Genomic DNA, 14,466 nt, shown 5'->3' with positions numbered 1-14,466 from the left:
TCAATGTTTCATTTGGTGGTGAATCCCGACAGTTTTGGACCTTGGTTAGTCCGTCGAGAATCTAGGTTGGCACGTACACATCTCAGGGATATACCTTATGTTTCTGAGACGATCCGCACGAGGCGTGAAGGTGAATTCTATTTCATGGACAGACTATCACATAAAAAGGAGGTTTCGGCGCAATGACTGGGCCTAGTTAAGACGGAGCTCTGAGGTTCTGAGGATCTATACACTGCAAAAATGTTGTCGGCAGGTTTCGAACCGACTGCAAGAGAAACAGATTTGGATTCTGTTGGGGTAACCACTCGGTTAAGATCAGTTAAGATGGGCCTCCGAGGAATCCATCCATGTGTGAATGTCAAAGTGTGTTCCGATAGAAAAAAACCTTGTGGTTGGCAGGCTTCGAGCTTGCGCAAATCCGACAGAAACATATTTCGATTCTGTTATAGTAACCACTTTGGCCAGGCGAAGTTGAAATGAACCTCCGACGAAGTGTCCATCGGTGAATCTTCAAGGCGTGTTCTGAGAGAAAAAAACCTCGTCGGCAGGTTTTGAACCTGCGCTAATGCAGTCCAAGAGACAGATTTCGATTCTGTTGGAGTGATCACTTTGGCTAAGGCGAAGTTGAGATGAACCTCTGAGGAACTGTCCATCAGCGAATCTTCAAGGCGCGTTCGGATAGAAAAAACCTCGTCGGCAGGTTTTGAACCTGCACTGGTAGTGACAGTCCAAAAGACAGATTTCGATTCCGTTGTAGTAACCACTTTGACCAGGGCGAAGTTGAGATGAGCCTCTGAGGAACTGTCCATCAGTGAATCTTCAAGGCGTGTTCGGATAAAAAAAATTCATTGGAAGGTTTTGAACCTGCACTGGTACAGTCGAAGAGACAGATTTTGATTATGTTGTAGTAACCACCTCGGTCAGGGCTAAGTTGAGATGCACCTCCGAGGAATTGGGCGTGTTCCGATAGAAAAAAAACCCTGTTATTCGGCAGGTTGCGAACCTGTGTGGTCCAAGAGAAACGGATTTTGATTCCGTTGTGGTAACCACTTTGGCGAGGACGAAGTTGAGATGAACCTCCGAAGATGAGTGAATCTTCAAGGTGTGTTCCAATAGAAAAAAACCTTGTTATTAGGCAGGTTTCGAACCTGCGAAGTACAAGAGAAACAAATTTTGATTCTGTTGTGTTAACCACTTGGACCAGGACGCTTCTTGGCCAAGTTTAGACGAACCTCCGAAGAACTGTCCATGTCCGCAGGTTTCGAATCCGCACCACAAGAGAGCACATTCCTAATCTGTTCTGGTGCCAAACGGTTAGCTACTACAAAATTTCAGGGCGAAGATCGAAAGAGAAGCAGCAAAAGTCCTACGCGATTCCCCCAGATACGCCACCCTGCACACCATAGATCCTTCCGCACCCTCAAAACATTTCGCAGACATCATAGATGACTTCCCGCGTCGCCACAGTTCACTCCTCTTCCAGCTCAAATCAGGCCACGCTCCCCTCAACAAGCACCTCCACCGAATCGCAAAGTCAGAATCACCAACGTGCTCCCAATGCGAAGAAGGAAACGAATCGGTACATCACTTCCTCTTTAAATGCCCAGCATACACCAGACAACGCAACATTCTCAGAATGGAACTGGGCACAAAGGCGCACCACGTGAAACACATCCTCAACGAGACCGAATGCCTCAAACCGTTATTCAAGTTCATCGCCGGCACAGGAAAATTCAAGCCAGTCTTCGGAGATGTATCACCCCCCCAAGAGAAAAACAAGAAAAGAAACTAAAACGAACCATGTCTTCCCCCCCACTGTAACCAATATCGTTTCACCTTCAGCTGGTGTTATCGTCCACGCCCCGGCCAGGACCACTGTACAAGACCCACCATACATAAAAACGCACATAAGTAGATAGATTAGCAACTGCATGTATTGTCTAACATAGGGCTACGCCCCAACGGACAATAAACAAGGATCCAAAAAAAAAAAAAAAAAAATAGGCCTTGAAAAATCCATCCACCAGTGAATGTTCAAGGCGTGGTAAAGGGAAAAGATTGTTTGTCCTCGGTTACGAGTCGAAGAACATCATGCATTGACAGTAGAATCACATGTCACATTCCTACAGCTGCAAACGTACACTGTTGCAAGGTGCACCTCTTCCACATATCTCGACGGCCGGTAGACAGACTGCATCCCCTTTTTGCAGGAAAGAGGGGTATTAGCGCAAACCTCCAAGCAGGTCTGAGCATCATTGGCGGGAATTGCGTTCACCCCAGCGAAAGCGGCAAGAACGGCGAGGTAGACGAACTGAATAGGCTTCATGGTACCTGTCATGACCATGCTTTAGTAATGGCGCTCAGTACTAGGAAAAATACCCACCAACAAAAGTCTTGTCGTGCGAGGTACGCAAAGTTGCTATGGCAGGTATTAGAAGAGTTCTATGCCGGTTTCAGTGATATGCGGATACTGTAGCGCAAGAGAGCCACTCACTTGAAACGAGGTGTTCGTTTCTGAGGCTGTTGAAACTCAACCGCGTTGAATTTATATTATTCTTGAGGTTTGTGCTGGTGCGACAGGGCGGACCTCCGGAGGGAGTTTTGCACCTTACAATCAGACATGACACAATGCATCGGTACCCTTTAGACTAGATAGTACTGACCGACATATGGTTGATTACCCCAACTGGACATAAAACTGGATTTGTTTGGAGTAGTACGACATACTGCTACATGGTCGCACCTAGATCTTGATCTTTGACACGCGGGAGACGTATGACACTACGTGGCGAGAAGAACTGCTTGGCAAAGGGGTTCGTTAGCTGAGGGTCGCTCTAGGCTATTATAGTACTCGTGTCCACTCGAAAGGCTGGCCATAACGGTTCATGGCTGTCTCGGTTTCTTCGGAATGGCTCTCTTTGACAGAGGGAAAAAGTATGTCGAAGGTGAGCACAGCACACTGGTCAAAGCATGATATTATTGTTTACCGTTTGTAGTGCTGGTGGAGAAGGCCGGTAGCCTGACTGGTGGAGTGGCTGGATGGTCCTGGTCAAAGGGGTCTCGCAAATATTGTGTGACAGTAACGTGACTATTATTATGTGACCCGAGAAAACAAAGTTAGAGCCAGTTCGGTAACCCAAGGTAAGGTGAGTTTGCCACCTTGAAACGATTATATAATGTCGGCATGGTGGTCCCGGTTTGAAGCCCGATGATGGAGCTTGAACTTCCCTTTGACATGTCTGCATGCATACCTCGGTATACGACTAAAGATCTACGAGATCGGAACGACATCTGGGCTAGTGTCGTGTCTATAGTGTTATCTGCTCAAGTCCACATTCTTTCTATGGCTCAGCAATCATCTCATGCAGACAGGGCGGTCTGGACTGACACAGAGACTGATCAGCTTGTCCAATACCTGTACGACAATCGGGAGAAGGTCGCTGACACCGGTAACTTCAAAGATGTAACATACAATGGTGCTGCAGAGGCTATTGCTGCGCACCTGCAGCAGGGTCCACAGAAGACTGGAACGATGTGCAAGACGAAATGGGGAGCAGTAAGTCATATACCAATATATCGCTTAGATATAGACTGATTAGATATTGTATAGTTAAAACAGATCTATAACGCTATTCAGAAGTATCGCCAGACGTCTGGTGTCCACTGGGATAATGTCAGAGGAGCCAATATCATGAGCGAGGGTGCAACCACGGTATGGAACGAATATATTACAAAGAAGGTATGTCCGGTTCACAGTGTCATCTACATTTTGTACTGGTAGCTTACTGTTTTATATCTAGGGAAATTCGCACATGCGCCCTTTTCGTGTATCGGGATGGAGATACTTTGAGCAAATGGATGATATCATACCAAAAAACAGTGGCGCGCGAGGGCGTACCGGGTACCAACCGCATACAGCTCCCCCTCCCTTAAGCTCAAGCTCCAGCGCTAGCATACCAGCAGCTGAAAATCATACCATGGGCGCCACCATTGCTACTTCTAGTGTCAGTGCCGCTCCTGCTGGTCCCAGCGCCACCCCTGCAGTAGTTGCCCCTACTTCTATTCCTACTTCTCGATGTCCCGCCTCTATTGACAGCAATAACACCCTTTCCACATCCTTAGTATCTCGGCCTAGCTCCAAACGCTCTCACTCTGACATGGTTCAAGAGTCGACTACCTCACTTCCTTCTACCTCGGTTTCTATGCGAGACGAAGACCCTCAGATGCCGCTGCCTCCCTCTAAGCCAGGCTCTCTCAAAAGAGCAAAGACAACATCAGGCCGTGCACAGACTCGGAGCGGTGCCACTGGGGGTAGTGGTACAGCGGATGTCAAGATGTCGAAGACCACCACTGCTGTAGCTGTGATGGGGTTCCAGAGCTCCGTTAACCGCCTAACAGATGTGATTTCTGAGCACATGGTCTATCCCGAGGATCGGGTGATGGACCAGCGCTCAAGGGCCATGCAGATGTTGCAGGTTGATGATGCTGACTTGCCATTCACGGAGCGGCTTATGATGCAACAAGTTTTTGCTATGGACCCTGCAGCTACTGACATATATACACAAACCACTGACAAGGAGATGCGCCATGCTTTCATTATCTCAACGGCCCAGCGGTTGGGAATCCAACCTATGATACTGCCTCCTGGGTCCAATTCTTAGCGGTACAATTGTCTTACTAGTTGCATGAATAAATGAATGAATTGTATGTGCTACTACATCTCGTTGTCGCTGTCATCAAAGGAATCGTCTGACGAACCCCGCTGCTGCAAAATGCCTTGATAATCCTCCCACATGCAGCGCGCGATACGTTCACGCACTTCCTTCATGCTTCCATCCTCTTCAAACTCCTCCTCGTCTTGAGGGATCCCTTGGTGCTCAGAATTATCATAATCGAAGTGTTCATCGTCATCCGCGTACTCTCCTTCATCAGGTTTGTGGGCGCATATAAAGTTGTGAATCGCGCATAACGCGGCAGGTATACGTGCCTGGATGGTCATAGGATACTCAGGTGACAGTAAGAGAATGCGAAAATGGTGTTTTAACACGCCAAAGATGCGCTCGATCACATTTCGAGCAGATGCGTGTCGCAAATTGAATAACTCTTCTTTATTGACTGGTCTGCAAAAATAGAATAGATATTAGGAAGCTTCAAGTAAAAAGAAATAAAACATACCTGGTATTAGCACGCCCCCACTCAGCTAGATGATACCGGACACTGCGGTAGGGCACTAAGAGCTCGTGACACAAAGGGAACCCCGCATCTGCCAGAAAATACTTGCTGGGAGGGATATACAAGCCACCTGAACGAGCCTCATCATAAAGGCGTGCATCTGTAACAGATCCCTCCCAGCCAGTGAGAGCGTAAGAGAATGTGAGGTCGAAGTCGCAGGCGAAGAGACAATTTTGCGAAAGGAATCCTTTACGATTCTGATATGCAGGACGATCAAATGATGGGGGGTGAGCGTGGATGTGACTACCGTCAATCGCGCCAACAGTGTCCTTAAAATAGGGCCAGAGCTTAGGGTCATTACGGATCTTGTGTGGGGCGTGGTAGGTGTCGTCAGGAGAGCGTACATGATTGGTGTAGAATGGGGGAGATGCGAAAATGGTCAACATCTTGCGGAAATATCTACAATTAAGTGTGAGCTCGTTAGTATCATATATAACAATAACAATTGACTTACTTTGAGATGGTATCATTAGACCGTTGAAAGCGCTCACCAACATGGCGGACGGTCAGTCCCGTAACACATGTGTATAGGAAGATGGCGAGTTGTTCTTCGAGGGAAACATAGCGCGAATTTGCATGACCCAAGGTGTGAAGTTCCGCTATAAGCGAGTGAAATACATCTGTGTGCATCCCAAGTTCACAGCGCATACGCTCTGGGTGGCCCAAAATGAGCTCCATGACCCACCCTTGACCTGAGAGGGCCGATGTGTGATATGGCTCGGGTATAGAGTCTTCTAGCAAGGACTCTGTAGCAGTAAGAAGGACACTGACAACCAGTGCAATATGTTGGAGAATTCATGCGTGATCTTGCTTGGATGCCCGATCGCCTGGCGGCTGAGCAGCCTGAGCCAGAGTCAGCTGTTGGATTAATGGGTTGATGGCATCCATCAATACAGTGAGCAATGGTCTGATAGATCATCGATAACGAGTCTAGTACTACTGATATTCAATTGAGACTCAGTCATCGGCATCTACAACGCCGACATTATATAATCGTTTCAAGGTGGCAAACTCACCTTACCTTGGGTTACCGAACTGGCTCTAATAGTGGTATTCAAAGTTAAAACCGATACGGAACAGACAACGCTTGGAAACTTGGACGACACCATTAAAACTCCGAATTATAACTCCGTCTGGCTTACACATCACTGTACTACGCTGATACGATCAGCCCACTACTTATGCCTCGCATATCGCTTCGAAAACAACAACTACGAGCCCTAAAAAATGCACATGATGACCTTGTATTAGCCCGCTATGTAGAGCTTGTGCAGCACGCACTTGATGAGCTCCTTGAAGAACCAGACTCCGAAGATGACAGTTACAGTACTTCCTCTAATGACAGCAGTGGATCCGAATCCATTGGCATGTCAGTTTGTTCAGAGTCATCGGATGAATCTTTGGACTCCCTGATGACTGGTATCACCATAACAAGCGCCTATTCACTCACATCCTCCCAGTTCTCATTGGATGTGCCACAGATGGCCAGTCAAGCGTTTACGGAGTTTATAGATGCTGTTCGTGCTTTGCACGACGAAGTAGAGATCAGCCGTGTCCTTAATGCAAGACCCAAACTTAGCCACGCCCCACAACTGCACCTGCTGCCGGAATGGGGGATGCATGCCCCCGACAAATTCTGCCGAAAGCTTCGTGTGTGCCCTGCTGTTTTCGACAAGCTCGTCGAACGTGTTACAGTCAAGTACGCCCCTATTCATTTCTTTCTCTTACATCATTGTATTACATCACGATCGCATCTTGCCGTCGCTAGATGATCCTATTCTTGTTATCTCTGACTCATCTTATTCTCTGACTCATCTTATCTCTGACTCATCGTACCGGCCCTAAAGTCGTTACCATTTACTATATAAACTCGCCCTGTACTATGTAGTTCTTTACTTTAATCTTACTAGGTTTTACCTGGACTTTCTTCGCTTAAGACCTCCAATCTTAAGTCGTCTAAGAACGTTATTCAAGTCGAGGACACTCTCCTTGTCTTGTCTTAGAAACTCTGAACTTTGGTATACGCCGAAGCCTTGAACCGACCTTGGCCAATTACTCTTATCGAGTAGCCATACGTCAGAACCATCCTAGTTCGTAACAAAAGATTAAAGTCTTTCTACGAATACATCGCTATCACGCGTTGTAACTCAGAAACAGAACAAACCCTGGTCATCACGACAGATAGAACTCCAGGTCCCCAGAAGCTAAGAAAACAAGCTGACGTCATTAACACCAATCTTTGGCGCTTTGAACCTAGGTGCTGTACCACCCCTACCACCTTTGAACCCCCGATGTCTTCCACGAAACCTATTGAAATCAAAATCGGATCTCCCCCGGTCTTTGACGGGGATAGAGATAAATCCGAAGGATTCTTGATGTCATGCATGTCTTACTCTCGATATCAACGAGAAAATCTATGTCGATGACAAGCAGAAGATCATTTTTCGTAACCTCCTTCATGAACGAAGGGAACGCACGCTACTGGAAGGAAGATTTCCTCAGACAAGCGCAAGACCCCAACAATAAAACCTACTGTAGGCCTTGTCAAAGGATACGGTACATGGGCCGAATTCCTTGCCGACTTCAAAAGCGCGTTTAGGCCGCTTGATCCCTCGGGAACTGCGTTAGCCAAGCTCCGTAACCTGAAACAAGGAACCGAACTTCAAGATTATATCTCGGAGTTCTTGATGCTCACACGACGGGCAGGAATTCAAGGTGACGTCGCCAAGAAGCAATTCTTCCTAGACGGACTTACACCCAGGACTGCTCGCTCGCCTTTACGGCACGGGCGATGTCTCTGACGATTTCGAAGTTGTCCTCTCCACCTGTATCAACCTCGACAACTCACGCCTTCACCTGAACGCCATTAGGGCGCGCAACCAACCCCAGAAGAAGAAGAACTTCGGATCCAACCGATACGTGCCATCTAAGACCCCAATGCCATGGTAATTGATCGGCTTTCTGAAGAAGAACGCGCGGAACATTTCCGAACCGGAAAATGTTTCACCTGTCACAAGACCGGACATCTTTTAAGAACTGTCCGGAGAAGAAGAAAGGAAAGACTCCGGTACGCCGCAAAGAAGTAGAAAGCAGCGATGAAGAAGAAGAAGAAGCAGAAGTCCGCCGTCTCAACGAGGATTTTTGATATGGGAGACTGGATCAACGTCAGTATCTCTCAATGTACCCATAAGACTTGTACGAAAAGTTGGTGACTGAAAAGAACTTCGGGTTCCCCTTTCCCTCATTTCGAAAACACGTCTGAAAACCGTTGAAACCACCGCAGTTGTTGATTCCGGAGCAGCCGGAACCTTTATCTCAGAAGACTTCGTCAAGAAACACAAGATCCGAACCCACGCCCTTAGTAAACCTTTCCGGGTTACTACCCGCCGATGGAAGCTATTCCAAAAGCGGAGCTATACGCCGATACTGCGTTCTCACCATCAAGATTGACGAACGAACTATGATAGGGAAGTTTAACGTCACACGTCTTGGCAGAAGAGATCAGATTCTCCTAGGGATCCCCTGGCTACGGGCTATGAACCCGGTTATTGACTGGGCAGCCGAAACTCTTATCCTTTCTCGAACGGAAAAGAGTAATCAAGTTGAAGAAGAAGTCGACAAAGAAAGGAAGAAGAACGATCTTCCACTTCTATTTCGACAAGAACCCATAGATCGGACTTGGAAGCAATCCAAACTTAGGAAAGCACCAATCGTCGAAACCCCTGTCGTTTATCCTAAGGCAACCATTGAAGAAATCGTTGACGAAGAAGCACCACACGTCCATCCCACCATTGATTCACTCCCTGATCTACTCCCCATCCCCGACGAAGACGATGAGACCTTTGATACCAAGGAAGACGTCTGGACGCAAGAGAACTTTGCCGCACCAGTGCGAGAAGTCTCTATGTATGACCTAGATGATGACGAATTTCTGGTGGAATATTCCATTGACGCATCCGAACTCCGGGTAATTTCAAATACTACCATGGATACGCCATTGACCCCGGACGGTACCAGTCGTTCTGAACAGAAACCCACGGTCAAACCTTTGCCACGGCCTACGGAATACGCGAAAGTTAGTAACAAAGCTCAGCAGTTCGCTCTAGCTGCGGGCTTAGAACAGAAGAAGAAAACTTTCGAAGAACTCGTACCCTCCTATCTCCACGACTTCGCTGATATCTTCGCTAAAGACGGTCTCAATCAACTCCCTCCTGAACGACCCGGTATTGACCATCGTATTGAAACGAAACCCGGATTCATCCCCAAAACGTCGAAAATCTATCCCCTCTCTATCGCCGAACGAACCGCTGTCAAAGCATTCATTGACGAAAACGTAAAGAAAGGTTTTATCTCGGAATCCAAGTCGCCACAAGCCAGCGGTTTCTTCTTCGTAGGAAAGAAGAGCGGAGATCTCCGACCCTGTCAAGATTATCGATATATCAACGATTGGACGATCAAGAACGCCTACCCCTTGCCGCTTCCCTTATCCCTTGTCGCACGGTTACACTGGAGCAAAGTATTTCACCAAGATGGACGTCCGATCCGGTTATAATAACATCCGCATTCACCCTGATGATAGATGGAAAGCTGCGTTCACCACGGAATTCGGACTCTATGAGCCAAATGTCATGTTTTTTCGGGCTTTGCAACTCCCCGGCCACATTCCAAGCCTACATGAACCGTACTTTTCAACAAGAAATAAACGAAGGATGGTTGGTAATCTACATGGACGATATCCTCATCTTTTCGGATAACCTTGGATGAACATCACGCTCGTACCCGTCGAATTCTTACGAAAATCCGTGAAGAACGACTCTTCTTGAAACCAGAGAAGTGTACCTTTGATGCGCAAGAGGTTGAATATCTCGGCATGATTATTCGCCCTGGATGCGTAGCTATGGATGTTGCTAAAACTGACGGAATCCGCGATTGGCCAACTCCATCCACTGTTAAAGAAACCAGGTCGTTCCTGGGCTTCTGTAACTTCTACCGGAACTTCATCCCTCATTACTCTGATATCGCACGACCCCTTATCGATCTTACAAAGAAAGATAACATCTTCCTTTGGTCCGCACCGTGTCAAGAAGCATTTACAACACTAAAAGAGTGCTTCCTAAAACAGCCTGTCCTCCGTAACCCAGATCCATCCCGACAATTCGCAGTAGCCACCGATGCATCCCTTGTTGCAACGGGTGCTGTCTTACTACAGACCGACGAGAATGGCGTGTATCATCCATGCGGATACCTTTCCCAATCCCTTAACCCCGCTGAAAGAAATTATCAGATCTTCGATCGAGAACTCCTGGCTGTCATCCGTGCACTCCAGGAATGGCGTCATTATTTGGAAGGAAACCCCCATCCAATTATTGTTTTCACCGATCATAAGAACCTCCTTTATTTCCATACCGCGCAAAAGTTAACCCGTCGCCAAGCCAGATGGCAACTCCTTCTTTCTTGTTACGACATCGAACTTCACCACGTCCCAGGAACCAAGCTTGCTGCACCCGATGCCTTATCACGACGACCTGATCATGCACCAGACACCGTCGATAACGAAGACATGACACTCCTCCCCGATTCCATGTTCATTCACCTTCTTGACCAAGAGCTCATGACTACTCTTGCGAACCCTGATCCTGATGACACCGACCCCATCTTCCAAGCCGCCTCAGATGCCTTAAATGGCCTTTGCCTTCCGCCCATGAAATCGGCTCTCTCTGACTGGACGATTAAGGATGATGTCCTGTTCTACAAAGATCGTGCCTACGTCCACCCAGCCGGATGCCACTCTATTCTAGAACGAACCCATGACCACGCCACAGCGGGACATCCCGGTCGTTTTAAAACCGAAGAACTGGTTAAACGCGACTTCTGGTGGCCGTCCATGGGAACCTATATCCGTAAATACGTTGAGGGTTGCGCCCTTTGTCAACAAATGAAATCCGATACCCATCCCTACAACTCCTCCTGTTGGTTCCTATCCCTTCTTCGGTTCCACTCCGTTCTCCCAAGTCTCTGTCGACCTCATCACTGATCTTCCCCTATGTAACGGCTTCGACTCTATCATGGTCGTGGTAGACCATGGTCTTACGAAGGGGGTAATTCTCATCCCTTGTACGAAAACTATCACCTCAGAAGGCGTAGCAAAGAAATTTTTCAAATACGTCTACCGCCGCTTCGGGCTCCATGAGAAAGTAATCTCAGATCGAGGCCCACAGTTCGTATCCAAATTCTCTAAAGCCCTTGCAAAACTTTTGAAATACGACATCGCTGCTTCCACCGCTTATCATCCACAAACAGACGGTCAAACCGAACGTTTGAATCAGGAACTAGAAACCTACCTTCGAATCTATTGCCGCAACAACCCAGAAGAATGGGTTGAACATATCCCCATGTCCGAATTCGTCCACAACCATCGCAAACATGACTCTCGCAACGCATCCCCATTCTTCCTTATGATGGGATACGAGCCACGGGCTCTCCCCCATGTACTCCCAGATTCCACCGTTCCCGCCGCAGAAGAACGACTTCGTCTCCTTCAGAAGATACGAGAAGAAGCTATCTCTTGCCACAATCTTGCAATGCAGCGAATGGCTGCACGATCGTACGGAAAGAAGTACCAACCGTGGAAGGTTGGCGATAAGGTTTGGTTATCTGGAAAGAATCTTATCACGCAGTTACCATCACGAAAACTCGCTCCAAAACGCTACGGCCCCTTTACCATCACCGCAGTACTATCACCGATCACGTTCACACTCCAGTTACCAAAGCAATGGAAGGTTCACCCCACGTTCCATGCTTCCGAATTATCGTCCTATCATGAAACCGAAATCCACGGTCCTAACTTCCCTGATCCTCCACCTGACATCATTGATAACGAAGAAGAATACGAAGTCGAAGCAATCTTATCACACAAGGCACGGGTAAACGAAGACGCTATCTCGTATCCTGGAAAGGATATTCATCCGCCAGTAACGAATGGATTCCCACGGAAAATCTTGGCAACGCCTCCGCAATCCTCGCTGCTTATAAGAAAGCTCACCAGTTATAAGAATCGTTGTGAACAGATGTCTTTCTTAGAACTCCGCACTCTCCAGATTTGCCTCTTGCAGCTTCAAATTCCTCGTCAGAACCATTGATAATATGTCCGAAACCCTTGCCACATCCCCATCCACAACGTACCGTCACCTTGACCGAAACCACCGAATCCCCAAATTACTTCACCATCCTCGACGATATCGAAACCAACACGCTATTTGAATCCGCTCTCCTTTCTGAACAATACGCTATCGAGATAGATCGCCTCCTTGCTGAACAAGGAGCCCTCTCTAGCACGCTCCTCATTAACATCATTTGCGCCGCCAACCTCATCAAACGTACCGCAGGCCTCCTTAGTGATAGTGAAAATGACCAACGCTTTAAAGCCATTTTCCGTCATCTCCATATTCGCATTCGCAACTCTGCGATACGTCTCATGCCTACCTCTACCAAAGAAGTTGTTAGAGAGGCCATCCATATCGTCACCGAACGAATTGCAACCAACCCAATCGCCAGACCACCATCCCCTGACGTCGCAATTCCCATCCCTCCTCCGGTTGAGATATCATCTCCCGTTGAGCATACGTCTGGTACTATCGCTCCTCCTGTTGTACCGATCATACCGTCTGCTTCGGCAACTGCCCCGGCGGCAACCGCCCCTCGCCCACGCCCCACTCGTCTATGACCCTTCAAACGAGAGATCTCCATCTCCCCTCCCCCGCGTAACAGCGCTTTACGCTCTAAAACACCATCCCCGCCCCCGCAATCGTCCTCCGTCACCATCGTGAAAACCGAACCTATTGACAATTTCAAATGTCGCTACTGTAAAGAATTCGGTCATCACCACAAGAACTGCCCAACGTATTTCTGCCGTGTATGTCGTAACCTCGCGCCAGGGCATCTTTCGGTCTTTTGTAAAGACCTTAAAGGCGAGAAACCCATCCCACTGGTATGGACGGATGAAGGCTTCTATGAGGCTCTTGCTAAATGGGAGGCTGACAAGGACGCCGCCTTGGAACAGATCTCTATCGAAGAAGATGAGAGAATGTTCGTTCAATGCGCAGGTGATCGTGACAACTATGACGCTTACGATAACTTTGATTGTTGAAATCGGTGATTTTAACGATAACAACGGGGTAATGTTACAGTCAAGTACGCCCCTATTCATTTCTTTCTCTTACATCATTGTATTACATCACGATCGCATCTTGCCGTCGCTAGATGACCTATTCTTGTTATCTCTGACTCATCTTATTTCTGACTTGTCTTATCTCTGACTCATCATACCGGCCCTAAAGTCGTTACCATTTACTATATAAACTCGCCCTGTACTATGTAGTTCTTTACTTTAATCTTACTAGGTTTTACCTGGACTTTCTTCGCTTAAGACCTCCAATCTTAAGTCGTCTAAGAACGTTATTCAAGTCGAGGACACTCTCCTTGTCTTGTCTTAGAAACTCTGAACTTTGGTATACGCCGAAGCCTTGAACTGACCTTGGCCGATTACTCTTATCGAGTAGCCATACGTCAGAACCATCCTAGTTCGTAACAGAACGTATCCAACCACACGCAATTTTCTACAACAACTCTAACAACCCACAGCTTCCTATCCCCATTCAACTCGTGGTTTTTCTCAATGGCATAGGCCACTATGGAAATGCTGCTACGACGCAGGATTTGGCCGAATGGGCAGGGGTATCCGTCGGAACTGTGTATAACTGCTTCAAAAGAGTTATGATCGCACTTTTGAAGCACCATGACGACGCGATCCACTTCGATCCACTTGATCGAGAAGATCAAGAGGAACGGAAAAGAGCGCAGCAGTGGGTTGAGGGGAAGACATGCCGGGAATGGCGTGGTGGCTTCCTCTGCGTTGATGGCACCCCGTTCAACTTATTTCGGAAGCCTGGGTGGCATGGTGAGGGGTTTTTTGACAAAAATTCAAACTACTCTCTCACTGCTCAGGTACGTTAATTTTTCCCTTTCATTGGATGAGCTCATGCTTTCAAAAGGTTGTCATTCTTCCGCACAATCTCCGTATTGTCGACTATGTAATTGGCGTACCTGGTAGTCTTCATGACTCTAATGTTTTTGGGCGAACCAGGGTCGCACGCACCCCAAACAATTTTTTCGGCGCGAACCAGTGGCTATGGGCTGATTCCGCATATGCTTCGTAAGTATGGTGTGTCACACCAT

Source organism: Suillus subalutaceus, assembly GCF_016647625.1.
Source record: "Suillus subalutaceus strain FC151 chromosome Unknown DFJ58scaffold_232, whole genome shotgun sequence".
Lineage (NCBI taxonomy): Eukaryota > Fungi > Basidiomycota > Agaricomycetes > Boletales > Suillaceae > Suillus > Suillus subalutaceus.
The sequence above is the reverse complement of the archived record's forward strand: the minus strand, read 5'-3'. Positions refer to the sequence as shown.